The sequence below is a fragment of the Nycticebus coucang genome, chromosome 19 (assembly GCF_027406575.1).
Source record: "Nycticebus coucang isolate mNycCou1 chromosome 19, mNycCou1.pri, whole genome shotgun sequence".
NCBI classification, from domain to species: Eukaryota; Metazoa; Chordata; class Mammalia; order Primates; family Lorisidae; genus Nycticebus; species Nycticebus coucang.
In genome coordinates this window covers 65,708,823-65,734,599 of record NC_069798.1, presented here as the reverse complement: position 1 = coordinate 65,734,599, position 25,777 = coordinate 65,708,823, and the positions used below count along the sequence as shown (strand labels likewise).

Here is a 25,777-nt window from a genome sequence, read left to right as displayed (position 1 = left end):
ACCATTTTTAATTATGTTTATAGCACATTTAAATTCAGTTAAATAAATCTTTAATTCCCATTCTTTGAGATGAGCATAAATTATTTCTTCTTAATTTTATTGATATAGTAAATTATAGTGAATTATTTTAAAGAATCAATCCTGAAACATTTTCACCTACTTGGCATAAACCCATTTGATCCTGATATATTAACCTTTTAAATATTACTGAACTTAATTAGCTAGTATTTTGTGGAAGATGAGGCACATTGAAATTAATTATTTAAGCATCAATATTTTATTAAATGTAAGAAATAGAGCTAATGGAAAATGTAGAATTGAATTACTTCAACGTAAATAAAAGTAAGCAACACATCTATCAAAATTATTCTTAGATGTAATGCTCTGTGTGTCTGTATGTATATCAAAATATAGTTGGTTAACTATAGAGATTTAGCTTTACTTGTGGTACTCAGCAGAAGGACCCCTAAAAGCCTATAACTGTCTCAGCCTGAGTCCCCACACATCTTAACTCCCCACCCCCCCCCCCGCCTCCCCAGGTAATTCTGAGAACAGGTTTCAGGACAAGGAAGTTCCGTGAGTTCCCAGAAACTCCTAGCCACAGGTAAAACAATGGTAGAGCTTGCCCCAACCCCCTAGCAATGGCTAAACAATGGTGAAAAGCTTACTCAAGCAGAATTTCCCTAGCCAAGATTGTCCCCATGCCAGCAACCACGATGTAACCCCCCCCACTTGCTGTAACCCCGCCTTAGTGCCAACCACCACGCTGTAGCCCCCTGAGCCAATTCTGTAACCCCACCTGTGGGCTAACTGCCACATTCTGCTTTTGTTTTTTTCTTACTTGCAAGGCAATAAAAATGGTTAAAAGGCAACCTGCTTTTCTCTTCCGGACCGTTCGCCTTTGGGCAGCGGCCCACCTGTGCAGGTGTAATAAATCACCATCTGATTTATACCCAAAGTGGGGTCTGAGCTTTTCTTCCAGGTGGCACATGAATACAACATACTCAAAAATATGTACATTTTTACGCTATACAAATTAGCTAATTTCTTTTAAAAATTAAAAATATGTAAGCGTGTGTAATTTATCAGTTGTAAATTCCAGGAAAAAATATATAAACCAAAAAACTTACTACAGTAAAAATATAACTTAAAAAAAGTAGAGACTAGTATAAGTGTGCTGTTTAGTTTTCCTTAGTTCAATTCCTTACAAAGAAACCAAAATAGCCTTTATTCCCTTGAAGCTAAAAAACCTCAGTAAACAGCATCCTGAAAGTTGGAGAAAAGGCTGAATAAATTTGTCTTGGTCAGACACCTGCACCTTGTTACTAACCAACTACTGAGCTCTGACTGTTTACCAAATGGAAACTGGTCCTTCATAGTAAGTCGTTACATGCGAATAAGTGCAATGATCACTAATCGCTTTTCTTAATATGAATATTTCAAACCAGAAACTTAATTTTTTTTTTTTATTGTTGGGGATTCATTGAGGGTACAATAAGCCAGGTTACACTGATTGCAATTGTTAGGTAAAGTCCCTCTTGCAATCATGTCTTGCCCATAAAGTGTGACACACACCAAGAAAAGTATTTCCCCTATTTGCTTCATTTTTAATTAATTTTAAGGTATTTCTCTTTGCTTTAATCATGATCTCATACATGAAAACATTATCCTTTTACTTTTCCCAAAATAGGAAACAAAGATTAAAGAGGCCATAATATGCTTAATGTTATACAACTAGAAATTGTGCGAGCTATTATTGGAACCCAAATTTTGGGGCTCCATCTTTTAAACCATTTCCAGTATACTATACTTCTTAGTAATTCTGAAAAATTTTCATATATCTCATAGAAAATCTCAGACATGATAAAATACATCATCTCTATTTAAGCATGCTTGAGGTTAAAGGTTAAAATACTGACATTTCTTTCTATATATATGTATAGAGAGTTAGAAATATAGAGATTTTAGGTACAAAATTTTTCTGTTGTCTTTAATTGGGAAATTATCTTTTCTTCATTTTTAATTTGCTACTTGTTGATCAAATTAGAAAATAAATATTGAATAAAATATTTATAACATTCAATACAAAATCTGTCAAAGGGTTAATATTAACACTTACATGAATGACATATTTAAAGCACAGCCTAAATTTATTTTACTATAAAATTTAATATTTACGTCATATTTTATCTATGTTTTAATTGGCAATATCAATTTTTTTATTTAATATGTTGTAGGTACTTGTAGCTTATCAAGAGTAATTTAGACATACGCATTTTTCCTAAACAAATAATGACAGCATAAACATATTAATAATGAAAGCTATATTACTTCATCTATTTGATGTTGTTCTTCATAAAGGAATGTTCTCTGGGTGTCTTTAGTGTTCAGTTCTCTCTTTTAATTATTCACAGTACAACAATCTGCATCGCTTTCTTAAGAACTCAGCCTACCGCCTAATAAATCTCACAGTAAAAAAAAAGTTGTCCTTAGTATTTGATCTATTTTTACTAATGAATTAATCGCTTCTTTAATTTATACTTGTATATCTTTCTACAGAGTTTTGCATTTTTTTGTCTTCAATGGATTAACTAAATTTCAGCACCTTCTTTTTAGTTATCAAGTGATTTACTATCATTCTTCAACCACTTATATTACCTTTAGGAAATTTTTCCAAAATATGCCACCACATGGAGCCATTTTTACATACATTTGTTTAATATGCCTTTAATTCTCCTTTGAAAGATATCAAAGATATTATCTTTGCAAAATAGTTTGAAATTATTCGGGAAATGTTTAACCCTATCCTTGTAATTTTACATAATTTTTCAATGAATCTTGAAAATGCTACATATGCTTCTGTGCAGATTCTGAACTAGAATATTCACCATTGATTCAAGCTTTGATGGTGCCCTTCTCTTTACCTAGACAATTTGCCCATCTCCTCAATAGAATTTATGGAACAAATGCTGTATTATAAATATTCTTTTACAGACCCAGGACACAGTGTTCCCCAAGATAGTGAATTGAAATTACCTTGAATTCAAGTGAAGCTACGCAACATGAAACAGAAAACAGACATATGAACAATTTTATTTTAAAAAGTGAGATTCTCTAGCCGGGCGTTGTGGCGGGCACCTGTAGTCCCAGCTACTCGGGAGGCTGAGGTAGGAGAATCGCTTAAGCCCAGGAGTTGGAGGTTGCTGTGAGCTGTGTGAGGCCACGGTACTCTACCGAGGGCGGTAAATTGAGACTCTGTCTCTACAAAAAAAAAAAAAGAGAGAAAAAAAGTGAGATTCTCCCTTTCCCTTGATCTGTTGCTAGCATGGGTTTTGGAAACAACAGTTTAGTTTATACTGGGCATGTTTCTCTGTGAATTCTTCCATGCAACACTGAAATCCATTTTCTTCTATGATATCCCCAGTTTCTCAGCGGTGTTAGGTTTCTGATCTACCCGTCAATTATAGATGCAGTGCATCAGTATTCACCATCATTAGTTATACAGCGTATGTTTTAATACACGGTATCTATGAGAAATATAAGGGTTGTCCAGAAGGTATGTTTCTATTTTTCATATGACAGGGCCAGATACTTTCCTGATAGGCCTCCTATATGTTCTAAGCTATTGAATATCTTTCTCTCTCTCTCTCTCTCTCACACACACACACACACACACACACACACACACACACACACACACACACACACACACACACGCATGCTCAGGAGGTCAAAAATTGCCTAAAGTCTGAGGAAGGAAACTGCCAGGGGAAAGAGGGAAGGAGCCTTCAGCGTGATTAACATATTCTAGAGTCTGTAAAGAGCTGACTCTCCCCTTCTCCTATTTTTAAAACATGTATGAAATTATGTCACATCTTTATGCGCTATTCATAGCAGCATTTCTCATCTCAAACACGAACACATTTCTCATCCCCAAATAACTTTACAAGGTAAAGAGTTCAGAAGATGATTTCCTAGAACTCTAGATTTTTTCACAGAACATTGGAGAATATCAATACCTTTCATAGAGTTGTAAAGGGCTAATTCTTCTTATAGAATAGCCAAGTTCCTGGAAGGATTCGTTTTCCCTTCAACATTTTGGAAATAATAACCAGATTTCCATAGCACTCCTTATCAATAAAAGGATAATATTTTCTGGAGATGTGTAAGCTCGTGGAATCATAAAAGGTAATAACCCAAAGAAATCTATCAAAACATCACATGCCCCCTATAATGATATACAGCTATTACGTACCAATGAAAACATTTTTAGAAATGTCTAGCAGAAAGTAAAAAAGAATGAAGAGAAGAAATCACCTATGTTGGCTTATCTGGTAGCATGAATGACAGTGTCCTCCTCTCCTGGAAATAAGTGAAAAAGACTGTCTCATTTCTGCATTGTATATAGTTGTGGTTTACTAATTATTTATTTGGGATAAAACATTCTATTGTTTAAAACAAGTTTGAAACATATTGACATAGAGAAACCACTCTTGTATTACAGGTCACAGAATTTAAAAATCACTTATCAATAATATTTTTTATTTTGAATTAGAAACTCAATTAGAAAACAAGATTTTATTATCAATATCTATGATTTTTTTCATATTATGTTTTGGGACTCTCTAAGAAAACATCCCCTAGTCTATACACCATCATTTAGCTCTGAAATTCCTTCTCTGCAGAATATTAGCTCCAAGTATTAAAATCCATTCAGATTACAGTTGTTATTCAGCATGCTAGTAGTCAACAGAAAATAAAAAAGATTATAAACTAAATTAGTTTAACTATGAATATCTAAAAGATACCTGAGAATCAGGCTTTGAGGAATAGTAGATAAAATTTAACTCTGTTGTTAAGTTGAGTGAGTGAACTTTGGCTCATACTAACGGCAATGTTAAGTAGTTCTGATGTAAATCCCTCCCCAGTATAAATGGAGAGAGACTCCATTCTAGATATTCCTTCTTTAAATCAGTATTGGGTTAGGTCGAATTCACCTTGTAACAGCCACTCTACACAGTAGGCATAAATCAGAGTAAACAATCCACAAAATTACTGCCATCATGAAACATGCATCTAGTGCAGAGGCAGGCAATTTAAAAAGTGATTAAAACAGAGACTGTTTTACCTGTATTAGCCTGGTGGGCAGCTCATGATTCAGAAGCAACAAGAGCTATTGTTCTTGAAGAAGAAGAAGAAGACATCTCTGTGGCTTACTGAAACAAAATTTTATTTCTTTGCCCACAGGTTGTTCCATAGGGTAAGTTAAGGGGTCTTGGCCTCTTTGGAGGAAAGGACTTCATGGCAGAGGAAAAAATAGAACGGTGGGGCAAGGTTAGTGATTGCTCTTCTTGTTCCTAATTGTTTTAATATGTACTTGATAGTATTTTCTTCAAAGGAGACATATAATTCACGTTGAAATCTACTGAAACAATATTCAAAAGAAACTTGTTCTTACAGAGAACACCAATACCCACCAAGTTCTATGCTGTTCATCTCTCACTGCTGGCAGTTACATGGAACTAGGGGTCTGACTTCGGAATAATGAAATACAGAGAGAAAGGATGCGAGCACACCCCAGGCCTGGCCTTTACAGCTGCTCCCTGTACAAACAGCTCTCCGTTCTCTCTCCCTCTTTCTCTCTCTCATGGAGGACTCAGTCGAAAGATCTAAGGAACAAAAAAATCAGAGTCTGGGAAAAATCCCATTTGTCATCCTTCATTAAACATTGATAGAAGAGAAAAATACACTTTTCCTTTGTTAAGATGCTAAAGATTTGAGAGTTTGTTTATTACAGCAGTTACTGGTACAAACTCTGAATAGCAAAGCAAAAGAAAAGAAGTCTTGGTGAGGGTGTAGAGGAAAGGGCCCCCCTGGGCCCCGCTGTGAGAATGTAATTGGCACAGCTATTGTGGAAAATAGTCATGGGAGTTCCTCAAAAAAATGAAAAAGAAAAACTACCACAGGATATAGCAATCTCACTACTGGATAAGTCAACAAAAGATACTAAAATCAATATATTGAAGAGAAATGTGTACCTCCATGTGCACTGAAACATTATTCACAACAGCCAAGCTATGTAGATAGCCTAAGTGTCTCTTTGCTGACAAACAGATTTTTAATGTGATCTATACATATATGTATAAATACGATACAGTGCAGTGTATATACACGTATATACATATGATGCATATACACAGATACACATGGGATGTGTATAGATATACACAATGGAACATTATTCAGCAAAAAAAAAAAAAAAAAATCTGACATTTGCCACAACATGGATGAACCGTAGGACATTATACTAAATAAATTAAGCCAGATAGTGAAAGATAAATACTTTATGATGTCACTTAGATGCAGAGTCTTTAATACAAACCAGTGTTGTATAGAGAGAAAGTGAAGAAAATGGTGATTAACAGAGGCAGGGAGAGGGGGTCAGGAATGGGGATATGTAAGTCCACGTAGGGTTATTAAGTCCAGAGATGTAATACATAATCTGAGGACTGTAGTTAGAAATACTAGATTGTGTACTGGAAATTTATAAAGAGTAGATTCTAGATATTCTTAACACAATCATGCGTACACATGGTAGCCACATAAGGTGATGGATTTGTTAATTTACTTTATATAGTAATCATTCACTATGTGTGCACATGTTATGTATCAGAACATCGTATAATGCACCTCAAATACTTACAATTAAAGGAATAAGAAAGGCCTGCTCGGATACTGTTCATGGTGGCGCAAACTGGTGTTTAAAATATGGCAATATGAACAGAAGCCTTGAGAACGTATTCTTACCATTCAATTGGTAATAAACTTCTAGAAATTGTTGCTAAAGGAGAAACTCAGATAGGTAAGGTTTTAGCACAAAGTTGCTCACCTCAGATTGTTATAAATATTTTTAAAACACAAAACATAAAAAGGCCCCCAAAATGTCTTAATAGAAAGAGAAAGAACATTTATATTATACACTCTGAAATATTTCTCTAAAATATATACAAATATTTCACAAATAATCAATGCAATTATTTTTATTAATTTATTAATTTGCCTTAGTTAAGAAATGATTTGTACAGTTACTGTTTTTTTAGCTATGAAAAACAAAATCCTTACAAGGCAACTTATTTTTGAAATATAGGTCTGAAAGAGCAAAGTAGACCAAAAGAAAAATAGCAGATTTTCCAGGAAAAAAATATTTATAAAAATATTCAGAATGATAAATGTAAGACTGTAACTCTACATTTTTTTAAATTAGCCTTCTTTGTAAGTGATTGTCCTTTTTGTAATGTATATTCTATGATATTTGGGGTGATGTACAGTTTTCCTTAAGCACAATTTTATAGATTCTGGTGTTATTTAACCAGAATAACACACATAGTGAATGATTACACTATAAAGCAAATTAACAAATCCATCATCTTATGTGGCTACCATGTGTACACATGCTTGTCTTAAGAATATCTAGAATCTACTCTTGGGAAAGTGCCTGGACAGTCCAAATACATGGGCCTCTTTCCTGTCATTTTCAGGTAGTAAAGCAAAATGATTTTCAGTTTCCACTACTCTCCTAATTGCCCCCTGAGGAGCAAAGTGTCAGCAAAGATTTCAACCAAATCTTGCATAATGATTAAAAATGGAGAAACCAAGGCAGCTAAAGAAAAGGTCACTGTATAATCTTCTCTTATTGAAACAAATCGACTTAATGGAAGTGCTCCATCTTTTCTGTATATCTTGGTGACTTTTTTTACTCCTGAAGAAATGATCTCTTCCAGTTTTGTTACACACAATTAAACCTTATGTTGATAAGTTTTCTCTTTTCAATGGTAATGGGGTGAGAGGCCCTCTCATTTTACTTTGCTCCCCTCATGAAAATGAACATTCAAATAAGGTTTGATTGTTCTTTCCCGTATCCAAGACTGGAGAAAAGTGCAGTTCCAAAGAAAAAGATGCTGTTATTCTCTTTTAGTTACAGGGCTTAGGAATAGAGCCTTCTCACGGTTCTGAAGACAGCGCCCTGCATTCTCCTGTTTGCAAGGTGGATACATATTCTTCCTCATGAATCTGGATAATCTTCTCTATTGCAGGAAATGTAATTAACATTATATTAAATTTTAGACAGTTTACTACAGAAAAAGCTCCCAACTGTATCTCCTCCAAAACTCAATATTTATAGATCATCTTTAGATTATTAAGTAATTGTAGAGAGGTTCCTAAATAATAATGATGCTCATCAAAAGGAAACAAAAAGCAACAGCCTATTCACTTACTGATCTGAAGAATGTATCAACATGACAAACTTCCTTTCATATACTTAACTAATTTAATGTCCAAACACCTTTTGGGTTCAATTGTTTGGGGCTTAATTGTTATCCCCGTTTTAGAAAGAGGAAACTGATATTTATTAAGGTTAATTTTTTTTCTAAATATCACAGTAGACAAGCTAAGTGCCAAATGTTTCAGACATTGAAGGGAATCCAATGAAATTAGAGGGTAAGAAAAAACTCCTCTTATTAATTATTATTACTAATTAATAAATAGTAAAAGCTACTCATCTCAAAGAGTATTTACCTCTAGACATGTTCATTTGTGCTTTGGGCACTGTAAATTTTATCTAAGCCAAGTGCTTAAAAAAGAATTTCTGAATGGCAGATGTGTACCTCCCACAAAGTGTTTACAATAGTGGGATCATTTTAAAATACTTAAAAAAGTTTCAGTCTTTTCATTTGAGGTTTATCATGTTTAATTTAGTAAAATAATTCTACCTAAATTAGTCTTACTATTTCGTTCTATCAGCCCCATTTAAAAAGGTTTGGCTCATAACTCCTCAGGGAATTTGCTCAAGGGAATTTTCAAAATATTGTGCTTAAAAATTGGTTTGTTTAGGAACTGTGAGAGAAATTTCACAGTTCCTAAGTCAAAAGGCTTCATTTGTAACCAGGTTTAAAAGAATCTCAACGTGAAGAAAAACTATGGATGGAGAATTTGTGAATATTTTTTATAGTTTAAACAAGCTTGAAAAATCATAGCGTAAAATTACTTTGCATGTGCTAACTTGATTATAAACTCTGAGTTTTAAGAATATTGAATTTTATTCTCTTGCCTTAGGAAAATCCAAGTATGATCTTTCAGGTGAACAGTTAAAAATATATAACTATGTAACTGGCAAATAGTCACCTTACATGCATTATACATATGCTAGATTGTAATATAGATATTATTGCACAATTTTTATTTCAATGTTAGCATAAGCTCATATAACTAGTTTATAAATAAATGAATGGTAATATTTCAGTGTTCAGAAGTTGCATAAATTGTTCGCCAATTTCTTCTTGTTGGATGTTTAGAGAGCATCATTTGATGCTATTGGATAAAACGTCTAAGACATTACACTGAGAAAAACAAATTTTAAGAAAATCTTAATGGTATAAGAAATGTGTGATTAAGGCACTATCATATATCTAAGATTAGCTGAATGACTAAGGTTTCATCAACCCCTTTGGCCTCGTAACAGGTCTCAGAAGAAACTTTCTAATGTATGAAATTGCCCTTGTAAATGTAAACTTTCTTTTGCCTCTTCCATTTCCCTGATTAACATCTTCTCATAGGTGAAAATGACTGTCATGTGATGAAAAACCTGAAGTGTCAAATTCATGGTTCTATGAATATCAGATTGAGTGTATTCTTCAAAGACATGGCTTGTTATTTTATTGAAAATACATACGTTAGTCACATAAAATGATCACCATTATCTGCAATTGTTTCTTTGTTTTGAAGGTCAGATTGACAAATTCAGATTGATTTGCGCCAATTATTTTAGAGAATTTCTCTCTAAGAAAACTTCTCTAGTTCTTAGATGTTAATTTTATTCATTTCATAATATTTATCTGAAGTCATTCTTTTATTCTGCTACAGCATTTTGTTAGTAAACACAGAATATTTCTAATGGAATATTATACATTGCCCATAAATATAGTACTAAAATGGATAAAAACTATCATAAAAATTCTAATTTCATAGTTATTATGTTTTGAAATCATGAGATGTAAGGACCGTCCATTCATTTCATAATTGAGTCAATATTGCAGGATTTGCCTGATGTGTTAACTCACATGTGTGTTACTCACATTTCAAGGTACCAAGTTTCATTTAGAAAAAGATATTTCTCCCAAAGGTATTGGGGAGGTATTTATTCCAGTTTCTGTTATCTTATATGGACTCTCTCCAGTGCCAGATCTTTCCTTTACTCAAGTTTTGGTACAGTCAATGGTGCACTGGAGCCACAGCACATGCTTTCTCTCTGGCCTGAATTTTGAATAAATGGCTGAAAATCAGACAACTCATCCCTTAGTGGATAGCCACAGCTTTCTACCGAGGGTGACATAGTGAAACTCTGTCTCCAAAAAAAAAAAAAACTGTGACTTTATTAATAAGAATTTTTAAGATGCAATTAAAGCAGTAAATATATTCGACATAATTTATTTGTTTATGGGTTCATAGTTCTGAGATTCGTTATGCTTCATACTTCACTATTGTCAAATAAATGTCTTCAATGTTTTCACTTTATATTTTCCTGCTGAAAAAGTTGTCAGAAAAACAAAGACTAAAGTAAACCAGATAAATGGCATTGTATAAAATATTTTGATATACAAATAAAATAATATAATTTCAGAAAGAAGAGTGGTCCTCTTGTACTATAAAATATATATATATTTGCTCTTTCCTGTGCATTTATTTTAGGATGAGAACTAATTATACACAAAAAGATAAAGTAAAAAAAGACAGAAAAACAGAAGATACAAGATAAGTCCTTTCATCCTTCCTTCCAATTTTCCTTCCTGTTTACTTGTATTTTAATTGGTGCTAAAATCATCAGTTTTACTGAAGAGAAACTCTTCATTTTTTACTCCCTGTAGATGTATATTTACCCTTAAAAAGCATCATGGAAACAGTGTTTATGCTGGGGAAGTCATTTTCTTTGATTTTATAGAACCAAAGCATTTTTAGGAACATCAAGGGTACATCTTTCTGCAGGAATTTTGTACATATTGCTACAAATCACTAGGACATTCTCCAATACATTCAAGGTAAAATTATTTATTATATTTTGTCGTTTACCCAGATCTGATTTTCTTAGATATGTGATTAAGGACTTAATTGCAGTAGGAGAAATATCTATCATTAAGGATCCAGATAACCTCTATACTACATAACAACTTTAACGCTATTGGGTATTTTTGTGATTTTGTTGCCTCTATTTTTTAATGTTCATTTGAGTTCATCCTGAACCAAAGATGATATTTGCTTCTCACTTACTACAGAACACATATTTTTAACTACTTTATAAATGTGACCATAAGACTGATTTGAATTGAAGAAATGCAGAGTAAAAAGAGTATAGCACCACAGATAAACAGCCTAAAACAACACCAAAGGAACTTTTCCTCACCAATTATTTGAGTGTTGACATACTATTTGTACATACGCTTGCTAAAAATTGATCCTGCAGGCTCCTCTTTCTTGGAGTGGCAGCTTGTCTCAGCAGAGATGGTGTGCACCTGTCTGTCTTCTTAGCTCAGCTCCTCACCTTTGGCCTCACTGAGTCCATTCTGTCCAGTATGTCTCCCTCTGTACAGGAGCCTTGATCCTAAATTATGTACATTACTTAATAATCAATCCCTCAGGATATCACATAGATCAGGGATTCTCAACCTTCCTAATGCCTCCTAATGCTGCGACCCTGTAATACAGTTCCTCATGGTGTGGTGACCCCCAACCATAAAATTATTTTCGTTGCTACTTCATAACTGTAATTTTGCTACTGTTATGACTCATAATGTAAATATCTGATATGCAGGATGTATTTCCATTATTACAAAGGGGTTGCGACCCACAGGTTGAGAACCGCTGACCTAGAGCAACACCTCAAACTATTAATAACTGCTCTGTTCTAAGTTTGCCTAATAATAATGATAATAACAAATAAGACCCAATCATCCACCTTTATATTAGAAGTTTAATTTCAGAAATATTTGGCTTGAGATACTTGACAGAGAATAGAACCCTCATTTTTAACTCCTATAGGATCAAAATGTGATTTAATACTTGTCACAGGTTTGCTCATTACTGAGAGATGTTACCAGCAGTGCTGCAAATGCTGGAGAGCAGATTCCCAAGTTCAGCTCATTGCATCAGAGCCTCTCTTTCGTTAACATAATTTTCCCCAGAAAGCGATCAGGATTGCTTAGTGCTCTGCTAACAGGCTATGATCTCCTTGAAGAATAAGGCTGCATCTAATTGATTGTTTTATCATTGACACTAAGAAAAAATGGTACATAGAGGTATTTTGAATAAAGCTTTTGGTTTCTTGATTTGTAGTTCACAAACTCATAAAAGCCCCAGAAGTAATTTTTTTCTAATGAATGCATAAACCCATTACTATGATTATTTGTGCAACTTATTTACCTTTCAGAACCATTTTTATTATGTATTCATTCAAAATAAGTGATATTTAAAAATAACTGCTTTTAATTTACATATTATTGATTAAATAGAAATATGCTCCTATGTCACTTTTTGTCCATATAAGCGTATTATCCAAAATATAATAAATATTTATAAGTGACAGGTCTCTGATAAGAAATATTGATAAATATTTTAAAGACATTCTTTCGCTCATTTGATATATTTAGGATGCAAAGTACCTTTAGTTACCACAGGTACTTGATGAATAGTTTTTATCTGATCTTTCTTTAGCTGCGTTTATTGGAATTGAAAATGGACTATTCTAAGATTTTCTACCTCTGTGGGAGCTATTCTCTCCCCTGATTCCTCTCCAAATTCACCTAGTCTTAGACTCAATCCAACTTTTCATATTCCCATCATTTCATTTCCAAAGTGGGCTGACATATTCATCTCATCTAAATGTATACAGAATTGGTACAAATGTGCAGACTGGAAGGATGTGGGTTGATGCACGCAGCTGTCAGATGACTTCTACGCGCCACAGAACAACCCATTCCAACCCATGTTCAGTGTCATGATCCATTGAGGGATTGGCTCACCCATGAATGGGAACAAAGTGCTAAATGACAACATTTTTAACAGTAGTCCAAAGAAAACAGTTGCTGAAATGAAATGCTGAAATCGATTTCTTTGAGTTTATTCCAGTGGATTGAAGGTGACACGTAGACTGCTGCTATAATAAATCAGGGAAGACTGATGACTGGTAGAACTATGTTGGGGCAGCAGAGACACAGAGGAGAAGTTGGAGAGCTCCTGAGGAGAGAAAACTTCAAGACCAGATGGCCTAGTGCATATACAGATGAAGGGAGAAAGGTGTCAAGGGTGACATCCAGAATTTTTATGTATTTTCTTCCAAATTATTCATGCAAATACTTATAACCAAACAAAATGATATAGTCAGTGGATCCTGAAATATAGCTCTTGTGCTCCGATGAAAACTGTGGTCATTACTGTGTAACTAGAAATTATTTGTGTTGCAGTGATGGTGAGGCAAGGGAAAGCAGCCTTGCTGCGAATGCAAGCTTGCTCCTGTAATTGTTATGATGGCAAGAAGCAGACTACAGCTCAGAGCGGCATGTAGTGATGAGCTTTATTCTCGACCACCTTATAAAGTCAAGCAGTCACGTACACACTATTAATCTATAATCTAAGAATTTTCCTTCTTAACAATTCTTAACCAATTTTAACTCTACTTGGGGATATCAAATCTAGAAATCAACCATGTCTATTCTATACATCAACAATAAACATCCCATCATGTTTTATCTATGGACGTGCTTCAGCTATCTGTTACACAAAGTGATCAGTCAGAAAGTTTTTGGGGGAGATTACACTTAACATTTCCATGTGCCCACTGAGATCTAAAAGACAAGCTTTATGATTCTGCTTATCCACAGTGCTTGAAGCCACAAATCTGTTAAGACAATGTGTTCCCACATAGTCAACCTCAGAGTTGTCTCTCCAGCAGGCAGGCTGTTAACCTGTGACCTTGCTGGGCTTACGGACTGCATCAGAGACATTGCTAATGGAATTTTATCTCCTACTTCACAGACCCTATATATGCTGACCAAGGTAGCTAGGGCTTCAGCTCCCTGTGATGGCAGAAATCATGTCAACCTGTCTTTCCCTGCCTCAATGGCACACATGTGGGAATTTATCCTACACATTTGAAACATTGGAAATGGGAATATTTCTAGATTACCAAGGAATCAGTGTTTTGAAAGATTTCAGAAATTTTCCTAAAGAATAAACAAAGACAGAGTGTCCTTAAGGTTACTCTGGAACAAGTGAGTCAAGTAATAAATGCAAAGCCATTTTCTGACATAAAACATATCTACCCATATTCTTATTTAGTGTTCATGGTTAGGGTATTCGTCACTGAATACACAGAACACCGTGTTCTAGATTATAGAAAAACCCGTTTCTGAAGATTTAGTGTTGAGCAAAATCAGTACCTTGACCTCACAAAGCACCTCCTTGTGGAAGAGACTTTCACTAATGATTATAAATTAGATAAATAATTATTGTCATATCAGTGTGTTCCTAGACATACATGCTGGCTTCAGAATCACATACTTTTACTTTAGAGAGAATTTGTACACCAGATTATGAATAAAATTTAAATATGTTATGCTATCCATTTTGAATTATTATTTATGAAAGCAATAATAATGAGTCTCAGCCAGATATTTGTTCTTGTTTTCTGTATTTAACGTTTTATTGTTCAATTTTCAACTAACGTTTTGCTCTATTATTTATTACCCATTCCTAGCTTTGATTTCCTAGAAACAGGGTTCATATTTTGAAAATTAGAACTAATTACTTCTGGATCTTGGATTCTAACTCGATCTTATTCAAAAGCATTTGGAAAGCCAAACTGAACAGATAAAAATGCAAATATCTGTAGGAAAAGAAACCTCCAGCACATTCTATTCTTCCGTCCTTTAATGTAGTTAATCATTCTGAACCCCAGATTTCTATAAAATTATCAATTGTTTGATTGAGTTAGTATATATTCAGAAGGAACAAATTGTGTTTTGGACTCATGCATTACTCTTCAATCAGGTAGCAGTGATGTAATATTGATTTCTGAAGCAATTGAAAAATGCAACATAAATAGACTTTCACTAAAAAGAATCTTTGTTAGTATCTACTAATTTCTTCATTTAAGATTTTATCATGTTCATATTTATTACGTATAAGGAATTTATTATTTTTCCTTCTGATATGTTAATAACATTACCGATGATAATAAATTTCATTATTAATTATCTTCGTGGGACATGCTGAGTACTTTATCAGCATGTTTGTAGGGGTTTTATTTTAAGAAACTCTATGAGGCAAAGGGTTTTGTATTCAGTGGGGGACAATGTCACGGAAGAGGAGAAAGAAATCCAAAGAGTTGTTATCAAGGTGGACGTCCCCGTGGATAACTGGAGTTCAATTCCATTATGAGCCTCTGAGATGTTGTGTAAATACATTCCAGATAGGAAAGAAAAGATACTGACTCACGGGTTCTCATGATGCTGCTCAGACCTCTTGCTGTCTCACATTGGATGGAATGGAGTACTAGATTCCAGCAGGCAAAATACCACCTGGAGGCAGACTCCCAGCAGAAAATGAGCTTCACATGCTGCTGCAGCTAAGGTGAGGTGCTAAGAGCTCATGTCTACTCCCAGATGGCTGCCATGGCAACTCTGGAGTCCCTTTATTGGGCAAGAGAGTGTGAAGTGGGTGCAAGAGATTTTGGATCCAGTAGAGATTGGGTCATTTCATCATCTTGACTAAACTAAAATAGAATCCGGGTTGTCTGATCCTTGCATCTTGCTTCTGCCTAAAGGAAAAGAGTTTTTATTAATATTTGGTGAACACTAAACTACACCTCCATTCTTTCCTTCAGAGCTTCACAGGTTTTCGTTTATTTTATGCTTCTTGCTGGATTGGGCCTGACAAAATTATTCATGGTTTCATGTTGGCGGGATCTCTATATTCTTACTGAGGACCAGCGTTGACAAAGAAAGATGGAACCCTGGCACCCAGAGTCGAGGAGTTTGTGTTCACACTTTCATGTTGACAGTCAAGTAATCCACACTAAGTCATACAGAGAAGACAGCAAAGATCTTTGTTTGCTGCTGGAAAAATAAGTTCCTTTTTGCCAAAATAATAATGGCAGTGTCAGTATATTTTAACAATTTGAGAGATTGTATGTGCCTGCATTGCTTCACATTAATTATTAAGATCCATCTCATCTTCTATGTTGAGTAAATAGTGAACATTTACACATTGCCATTCATTTGCTACAAATTTTTTTTAATTGCGTTTGTTTAAATGAAAATTAAGCTGTGAAGAATTCATTGTCAAGAAATGTATCATTGTGCTTACTAAACTGAATACATTTAAAAATTTATATGTTTATTTTCATTTCTTGTTCCTTTGGCTCAAAGCCTTTATACATGACAATTCTGTTGCTCAGAATCTTTTCTACAACCGAACTCCCATTGCACCTTATAATTGCTACACCTTATTTATGTTTCAACTCTGAGAAGATTTCTGACAAACTTTCTCATGCTCCCAATATTATTTAATACTACCTTGTACTTTTTATTGTACATTTTTATTTAAATCAGTATGAATTTTTTACTTTTTTTGTGTAAAAGTAGCATTAATTCCATGATTGCATTGTTTATTTAGTTCTGAACATAGTGCCTTGAATAACTTGGCCAATATTTGTTTCATAATTAAAATGTAACATATTAAAATAGAAAATATATATTTTAAACACTTAATTTATTTACTTAATGTACTTAAATTCAATAAAATTTAAATACTTAATGCTAAATGGCATAATAAAAATAATACATACCTGTAGTCTATACGATAATGTAAAAGGAAAACTCAACACATTTTTTACATTATATTATTTTTATTGATTTATTAGATGGTAACACTTTAACATTTGGTGCTATAATGTGATGTGCACCATGCATTATTATGATTCACTTGGTTTGAAACCTGGATTGGTAAAATAAGATAATATCTGATAAGGTAAAAAAGTGTTTTTTTTTTTAATATTTCTATTACATTATTTAAAAGTATAAGAGGGGAATATCTTCTTAAAATAAAATTTCTCTGAAACATAATCTGTTTACAGATTGTGGAGACACATAATTATTAAACCTGAAACTATCTCTGGTGATGATTATTTATAAACATGACATTCTTGAGGTCAATACAAATGGCTAACAGTTGAACCATACTTCACAACCTCTTTAGGCTGAGATGACAACAGTTAAATTAAAATCTATACTTGAAATGCCACATGACAAAGCATCATTTATAAGTGAGGTGCCAGGTCTCTTAAGGTGATGTTGGTGACTTACTGACAGCACTGGATAGAAGAACACTAGCTATGAGTTTGTGAGACACTATCAATGACTGTGGCCCCAGAGGAAAGTAACATTTCTGGTTTCCAGTTTCATATGCCTGAAAAGAAAACAAATTGCTAGTTCTTGTCATGTAGGCTGATTGTGGGGCTTAAATTAGCTAATATTTATAAAGTTCTTAGAACCATGCTGACTTCTTAATAAGAACCATGTATTGCACTAAGCAATATATAAAATATGGATCTTTTTCAGAAGCAAAATATTACAGAGGTATTTATAAACGAGGGTGAACAGAATAGAGAAATAATGTATTTATCAGAGGTTATCAGACCTTCTGAACAACTAAATTTATCTTATCACAGGGAAAATGGCCTGGGAAGTTAATTCTACCTTGCTAATTTAGAATATTTGGGCTGGGAAAATGCCCAAGTATTCTGATGTTATCTGTGTATGTGCCAGAAAAATATGACCAGCAGAATACTTCAGTGTTGAACATTCTTCAAGACACAAACCCAGGCATGTCCTGTTGAAAATGGTCCAAGAATCCTGATTCTCTTTGGAGGTATGCCGCAGTGTTCCTGCAACATCTACAGATTCTGAATTGTGAGTGGGTTTCACCTAAAAATGCTTCATGATACAACTGAGAGCAAGTTACTTAAATTAGGGTCCAAAAGGAGAGTTTAAATTATACAGCCCGGTAAAAGGGAATGTGATGCTCACACTGCAGGGAGAATGGGGACTGAAGACCCGATTCTTGGCAAGGAAGAACACCCCCAGAGAAGGGGAAAAACTGAGAAATAAGCTGAGCAAGGTGGAATAAAAACAATTTAGCTAGCTTACTTTTAAAATAACAGTTGAATTACTTGTCCGGGCAGTTATTGCCTGTACTGGAAGCCTGGCCTATAAGGGATACAGCTTGCAAACCCCCCTGCTTGGTCTGTAAGCTCTTTGACAAATAATGGCTGTTGCAGAAGCTGCGTGCAAGGGCCTGGGAAGGACCATTAACCACAGCAACCCCTGCCCAGTTAACAGTCAACCACCTTCCAGAAGCAAATACCCACTGTGGAGATTTGTATTGTATTGTGACCAGGGCAAAGACAAGGGAACAACTCTAGCTCTGAGATATGGGCAGGAGGATTTGTACCCTAACAATGGAGGAAAACACTCTGGGCGGAGATGAGGGGGAAATTCCTCTGTTCCACTGATTCTTCAGAGGAGAACTGATGCCACCTTGTCTGCTCCACAAAGGAACTAGAGGGGTCTAACCTCCTCTACAGAATCTGTGTGTGTGACCACAGACAGGAGGCTGCCCTCCCCCCTCCACAAGGCTCAGGTTCCAGATTTCTCAAGGCTGCCCAGATCCTAAAAGTTAATGATTATAGATAGAATAAGAACTAACATACTTTCACAGAGAAACTGCTGACATTTTTATTCCCTTCTTCAGTTTACCCCCTTGGCTAAATAAGAAAATAGTCTTCAATAAAAACTGAGTGGAACATGCACTCAGGGCCACTCACTGAAGCCCCACAAACTAATGGTGGACCCCTGGATCCACTCTTTAAAAATATTCTGTGTACCCTGAATCTTTCTCTCACTTCTTCCACTTTCATTTTTCCCAGTCAATCACCACCATGTCCACAGGTCTTGGAGGACCCTGCCTCAGGAGTGTAACCCCAGAACACAACCTGAGAATGTGGGTTATGCGGTGCCCAAGGAGAGGCAAAATGCAGCCAAAACCATATCTTTGTTACATGCAACTAACCCCAACTGGATGAATTGTATATACTCAATTCCCTCAATTATGATTGGTTGAAATAGTGGAGCCCTGATTTTGTTGTTTCCAATCCAAAGTCACAATCTCTTTCTAATGTTTCTTTCAAAAGTAGGGGGAGGATTCCAGCTAAAGTTTTTCACTTCACAAACAACAGGAACTAGTTTGACTCGATTGAAGAAAGGAAGGTCCTCCCACACTGGTAAAACGTTTTCCAAGAGCACAGATTACATTATCACCCAGATATAGCTGCGTGGTTCTGTTTTAACTCTGAGGACCTCACTTCGTCATGGGAAGTCTATTTCATCTGTCAGTGGGGGACATACTTTAACACAAATTCTCACTTCCTTTGCCAGTGAATTACCTACTTGTGGACATGGGACCAAGCTATGATCAATAAAATATAAGATATAAGCTCCTAGAGGTTTCTGAGAAAGATAGTCCTTCTTGGAGTGTGGGGGATGGGGTCAGATTCCTCTCAGAACAAAGCCCTTTTCTCCCTCAGGCCACCTGTACATGCAGCACTCCCACTGTGGACATTGAGGGTGGTGAGCCTGGCGTCACAGTGGGGTGCAGGGGCCCACTGTTAACATCTGGACCAAATCTGCTGAGGAAAGCCATGAGCAGGGCTGTGGAGGCTGAGAGAACACAAGGACTCAAAAATCTTGGTCTTTGTTAATACTGCTGAGACATTGACAGCCCACCTCATGACTGTTTCATTAAATCAATAATGTTTAAATATGCATACCCACCGACAATTGACCAGTTTGGAGCCCCACATTCAGAACAGGAGCTGAGCTGCTCTACAATCACACTTCACCTTATCTTCCAACTGAAAAAAAAAAAAAATCTCCTGACATGCTAGTAATCCATCTCTCAAGAACCACAAAACTGTCATGCGAATCACCACATAGAGTCCTTTCTGAATTCTGGACAACTCTTGAATCATAAGGATTTCTCCTGTCAAAGTAAAAATCATGCTGGAGCCAGTTAGATAGGCAAAGGAAATTTTATTCAAAGGTATTTCAATAATGAGGAGAGGCCAAAACTGAGCCTGGATTAATCTCCATGAAAATAAAGGGCTATGAGAAACTTAAGAGCTGGATGGGGGGATCTCAGTCTATCTGTGCTTATAAACTGGACTTCTCCAAAGGAATAGTAAATTTTCTGTATATTGAGGGAAGAAGGTAGTTCTATAGTTTTATGATTTGAAGCAAGGTACCCAAGAAGTTTGGCTCCTATCTTCCCAAGGAGATGGACAAAAGGCATGCTGTCATCCTGCAGGGTAACATTACAAAGGGAAAACTCCCAGGTCCTTGAATAAAAGAGCCCTGGGTTTTAAAACTTGGAAGAGGATTATTAAAATTTTTGTATAAACAAATTAGGGACTCATTCTGTTGCTTGGGCTAGAGTGCATTGGCATGGTCATAGTTCACTGCAGCCTCAAATTGCTAGACTCAAGTCATCCTCCTGCCTCGGCCTCCCAAATAGCTAGGACAATAGGTGCATGATATCAGATTTGGCCATATTTCCTTTTTAATTTTTATAGAGACAGGGTCTCTCTATGCTTTCCAGACTGTTTTGAACACCTAATGTCCAGAAATTCCCTAGCATGGTTTCCTATAATGCTAGGATTACAGATGTTAAACATGGTGAAAAATGTCTTTTCAAAAGATTTCTATCTGAAGGGTAGAGAAATTACCACATTTTGCCATTATAATGCTCACTTTTTGCCCAAGTTTATGAGGGAAAATGAGGATGCATATTATACATGGGTAGTAAAATTCTGTTTATATAAGTTTGGGCCCATATTGTGGGTATGCATCATATAGAGAAGCACATTATTCATGACAAAAATAGGGCACAACTTTTCTAAAGTTAATCCTCTAAGAAAATGGAGAGGTGGAGCCACTGTGGTTATGTCATCCAGAATTTATAAGGTTATTTGAGAAGGAGTTCAGGAATGCAGAGAGAGGAAGATAATCTACATTATATTGAAGCCAAAAGGAGCTTCATAATTTTTGGATCCAACCTTATTACATTAAATTTTTTTTCTCTTTTTTTGTTATGTTTGTATTTATTAGAGCTAGTACAAAAGCTATTCTTCATTTCCAATGTACTCAGCCCTACTGTGAAACCAATTTATAAACACCCACACTTTCACATGAAAGCTATACCCCAACTATAGCCCAAGAAAAAGGAGAAAGAGGAGAGGGAGGGAGAGGGGGGAGGAGGATGGTGGGGAGGGTAATTGGTGGGACCACACCTACAGGGCATTTTACATGGGCACAAGTTAAATCTACTAAGCGTAGAATATAAATGTCTTAACACAACAACTAAGAAAACATGGTGAAGGCTATGTGAACCAGTTTGATGAAAATATTTCAAATTGTATGTAAAACCAGCACAGTGTACCCCATAATTGCATTAATGTACACAGCTATGATTTAATAAAAAAAATATACTTTTTTCACTTATAAATTAAAATGAGATCCTTTTTTAGCTCCTGTTGGATGATTGAGTTTTCATGTAGATGAATGACGTGTGCCTTTCTCAAACCTTGTTATGATTTTGGCCTATTACCTGTCTGACGTGAAAAAATATCACACATTTTTTAAGTGTGCTTGTTTATGCAGTGTTCTAAGTGCTAGAAATATAGTAATAAGAAAAAGAAATTCAACACCCTTTAAAAATCCCTTATCTTGAAGGTGAGAGAGATGTAAAATAAAGAAATACATCAGGTGGGCTATCTAGGAGGGAAAACAATTTAGGGTAAGGGAAGAGAGAGTGCTGGAGTCCTGGAATGTGTGTCTGGTGCTGTGACATTGGTTCCTTGTGATTAAATGCATCCTGACTACATATAGCCTGACAGTTGCGGAGAAAGTTTACCTTGAGTTAAGAATAATGTTAAGAATTCTCCATGTAAAAGTCATTTAGCCTTGATGGCAATGTTATAAAGGCATTTTCTCTATTTTAGAATGAAGGAACTGAGTTATAGAGTGTTTAATAATTTACTCGAGTTCACCCAACTAATATGTAATGGGGGTTAAGAGTGAACCCAAGCTCTCTGACACCAGATCCATGTTTTAATCACTGCACCATAAAATCTCTCCACAAGGAAATATGTGCTTCACATTCGACTCAGGTGATTTCATTCCTGACAGAAGTTTGGAAACAACATGTTGTCATATACAAACCATTGCACAAAGTCATAATTAGGGTAGGGTGAGGGTGTAAAATAACTAGAAAGTGGGCAATGCCCTCTCTCCAGACCTGGGCAAACTTGAAATAAACATGGCCTTGTCTAGTAGTGTTACGTACAGATACACACTTTTCTTATAAACATGACCTTGTTTAGCTACATTGCAGATACACACTTTTCTTGGTGCACTCCAAGCACTTGACTTTGTAAGGGACAAGGGAAAACCTTCCTCTTTGCCCTCTGAAGAGGTTCACTGAAAGACTAACTCACAAAAGATGAACTAATAAGAGAAAAAGGGCATAAAGACAGGGGGAGAATCCCCTGATTACCACCCACCCCAGTGAGGGTCAGAAGGTTATGTGCCTTTCTGAGGTTACAGAAAGAGCGTAGGCTTAGATCTTGGCCAAACAGGTCATAGTGGTGTGAACTAAAGTAAAATCTTAAAGATCTTCCATCAGCAAGTGCCTGACTGGACCCTTCTTGGCCAAGAGGATCTCTAAAACTGGGTCTCTAGCCATGAGAAGAGATCAGACATGCTCCTCACACTCCATCCCCTTCTTAGAGATGTTGTTTGGGACTCACTAATAGGCCTATGGCTAGGTAAGACCTATCTGCAGGCCCTCAATATGCAAACAAACCACGGGAGTCTGTCCAGGGCTTAACAGGGCTCAACACACCCTTTGTCTTACACTTTCCTTTTCACTATTCCTGGTCTTTGAGACCGTTGACTCAGCCAATTGCCTTTCAGCCAATTGTCAGCTAAAGAATCTTTAAACCTACCTATTACCTATAAGCTTCCACTTCCAGACGTCCTATCTTTGGGGGCAAATCAATGTATGTTTTCCACGTATTGATTTATGACCTCACCTGTAATCTTCATCTTTCTGAAATGTGTAAAACCAAACTGTAACTGCACCACTGAGAATCCACGTGCTCAAGGCTTCTTGAGTGTGGCTCTGGGTCCTGCTCCTCAAATTTTGTTCAGAATAAACTTCCTTGGATTATTTTACCAAGGATGCCTTCTTTTCCATGGACAGTGGCAAGACAGATTATGGGAGAGAGAGGAGAGGCCTGTCTAGTAAAGGTGGTCTTGCTATGTGCTAATAGATGAAAACTCAGAAAGAATAGATGGTAAATGCCTCTTTCAAATTCTTGGGTGGTGTCAGAGTCTTAGTTAATTTTTTATAAGTCCAAGCAAGAAAAGTCCTGGGCCGATTCGCTACAAATGCACATTTCCCCACCAGCTTGGCAGGGCTACTTCTATTTGCTGGCTCTCTATTCTCCCACTTTTATTTGACAGCCATCTCAAAATATGTCAAAAATATATTTTAAGATAAAATAATTTTACTTCCTTCAGTATTCATTATAAATAAGCATTTTTACGTTTTGCCCAATCGACTACTAGCGCATCCATCGTAGAACAGATTTGATGATTTTCATTGTTTTGTCTTAAAACCTGGCACACTGCTTTACAAGGACAGGGATGAGTATGCATTTTGATGCATGTGTGAACACTCACTGTGATCTCCTCCTCCTCAGCTTAGCAGTGATGAAAAGGAGCTACAAGGCCTGTATCTGGAACTAGTCTGATAATGTAAGGTATAATGAATGCTAGGATGGAGAAGTGTCATTCAATATACCAAAACAGGTCAAAAATTAAAATGTTACCAGAAGCAGAGGGTCTAGCCACCTGTCACTGTCAGCCAATAGATAGAGACAGGGATAGGTCCACCAAACTGTATTTGTCAGAAGGCCAGAATTCTGGAGAATAGTGAGAGTAAAGACTGTGTGTTCTTCCATTTTCAAGTTTTATATATTTAAGTTTCAAGTGAAGACCGTGTTAACTCTTACCTTAAATAGTAATCTGAAGAACCCATGACTCATAAACAATTAAAAATATTTTAATTTAAAATTTAATCTTGAAAATCATTTACCTAAACTACTCAAGGTAGGCATCTTTAGGGTGAGGCTAAATTTAGGAAACGGTAAGAATAGGAGATGGAGGAGGAGTGAAGGTCAGGCAGGACCTCAACAGGCCAGACAAGCTGTGTCATGGCTGCTCTAGCCAGACAGATTCCATCTTATTCACACTATACGTGCTTTCAAAAGTACGTTTTACTTTTGTTTTGTTGCCAAAATATTGTTGAAAATAAATTCCCAGTACTATAGGGTTACTGGGATTGGGAAAAAAAATCTCTTTTTAGTAGATACTTTCAAAGAATGACTATGTCTCCCTGTCTATGGTGAATTAAAAAAAAAAAAAGCTTTTCTTTCCTTGAACTTCCAAATAGCTGAGACTTTGGTGCTTTTTCTGTCCTCAGGCTTCTCAAACCCTACATCCACTAGAAACTTGTACAAAAAAGGAAAAGACAGAACTCTAATTGTATCAATGTTAAGCACTTTGATGTATTACCTCTCAATCACAACTTCCTTTTTAAGGTAGAAAAGTCAGAGAAATATCAAATAGGCACCTGAAATAAAGGGTTATTAAGAAAAGAATAAAATGAAGGAGAGAGAGTTACAGTTGACCGAAACCGCTGCAGGGCTTTCCATTTATATTCCCGGGGCTCCTTAAAGAAACCTTTGTTAACAGATGACTGACACATATTTGCATTTAATTTCCTTGGAGGCACAGAAAAATCCTAAACCATCAGTTATTTTAGAGAGCAGTGATTGATCAATTAATAATTGAATTCACAATGACACCACATAATCTCGGTTCATTGGAATCCTTGATGAACAGTCCAGATATTTTTCCAATGGATTTTTAAATGTTATTGTAAATTATCCACACTAGTGCAGGCACTAAAGAGCTTTAGGCAGGATATTTCAGGGAGCAATTGGCTGTATGGTTGTGACAGCTAGAACAACAAACAATCCTTTCTTGATTAAAAAAAAAAAAAAGAAGAAAAAGAAATTGACATAAGGAGACAATTTCATATTAACAAGAGATTTGATGAGTTACTGCAATAATGACATAGAAATTAGCAGGGAATTTTAGACTTGCTGTAGGTAGTAGGTATTGAACTGGGGCATCTTTAACTCATGTTCACTGTTCATTTATTGAGAAGGAAGGTTTCAAGGGGAATGGGAGGAAACCCTGGCTTACTGAACAAGGAGGGGCCCATAAGAACATTCACCACTCAATGTTCTCCCCCCAAAGAGGAAAAAGGTGGGTGTGAGGTAACCTAGGTAACCAATGACCAATAAAAAGAGACAACAGTCAATGACCAACAGAAAGAGGAAAACTGCCTGGAGGCCCAGAGAGCCAGTGGGAGACTGCAGCCAATTTCAAATGGAAAGAAAGTGGGTTGTCTACACCAATTTGCTCCTCCATCTCTCTCTTACCTCTTCTCCTTCAAGACAGGGACCCATTTCCAGCTCTCTCTG

General features: G+C 35.8%; 1 non-coding gene across 1 annotated transcript; it reads left to right on the top strand.

The window, feature by feature from the left end:
* The first annotated feature begins 21,676 nt into the window (after window positions 1–21,676).
* Window positions 21,677–21,778, top strand: LOC128572223 (small nucleolar RNA U13). Its single transcript, XR_008376127.1, has one exon. It is a non-coding gene; the product is annotated as a small nucleolar RNA U13 (small nucleolar RNA).
* The last annotated feature ends 3,999 nt before the right edge of the window (window positions 21,779–25,777 follow it).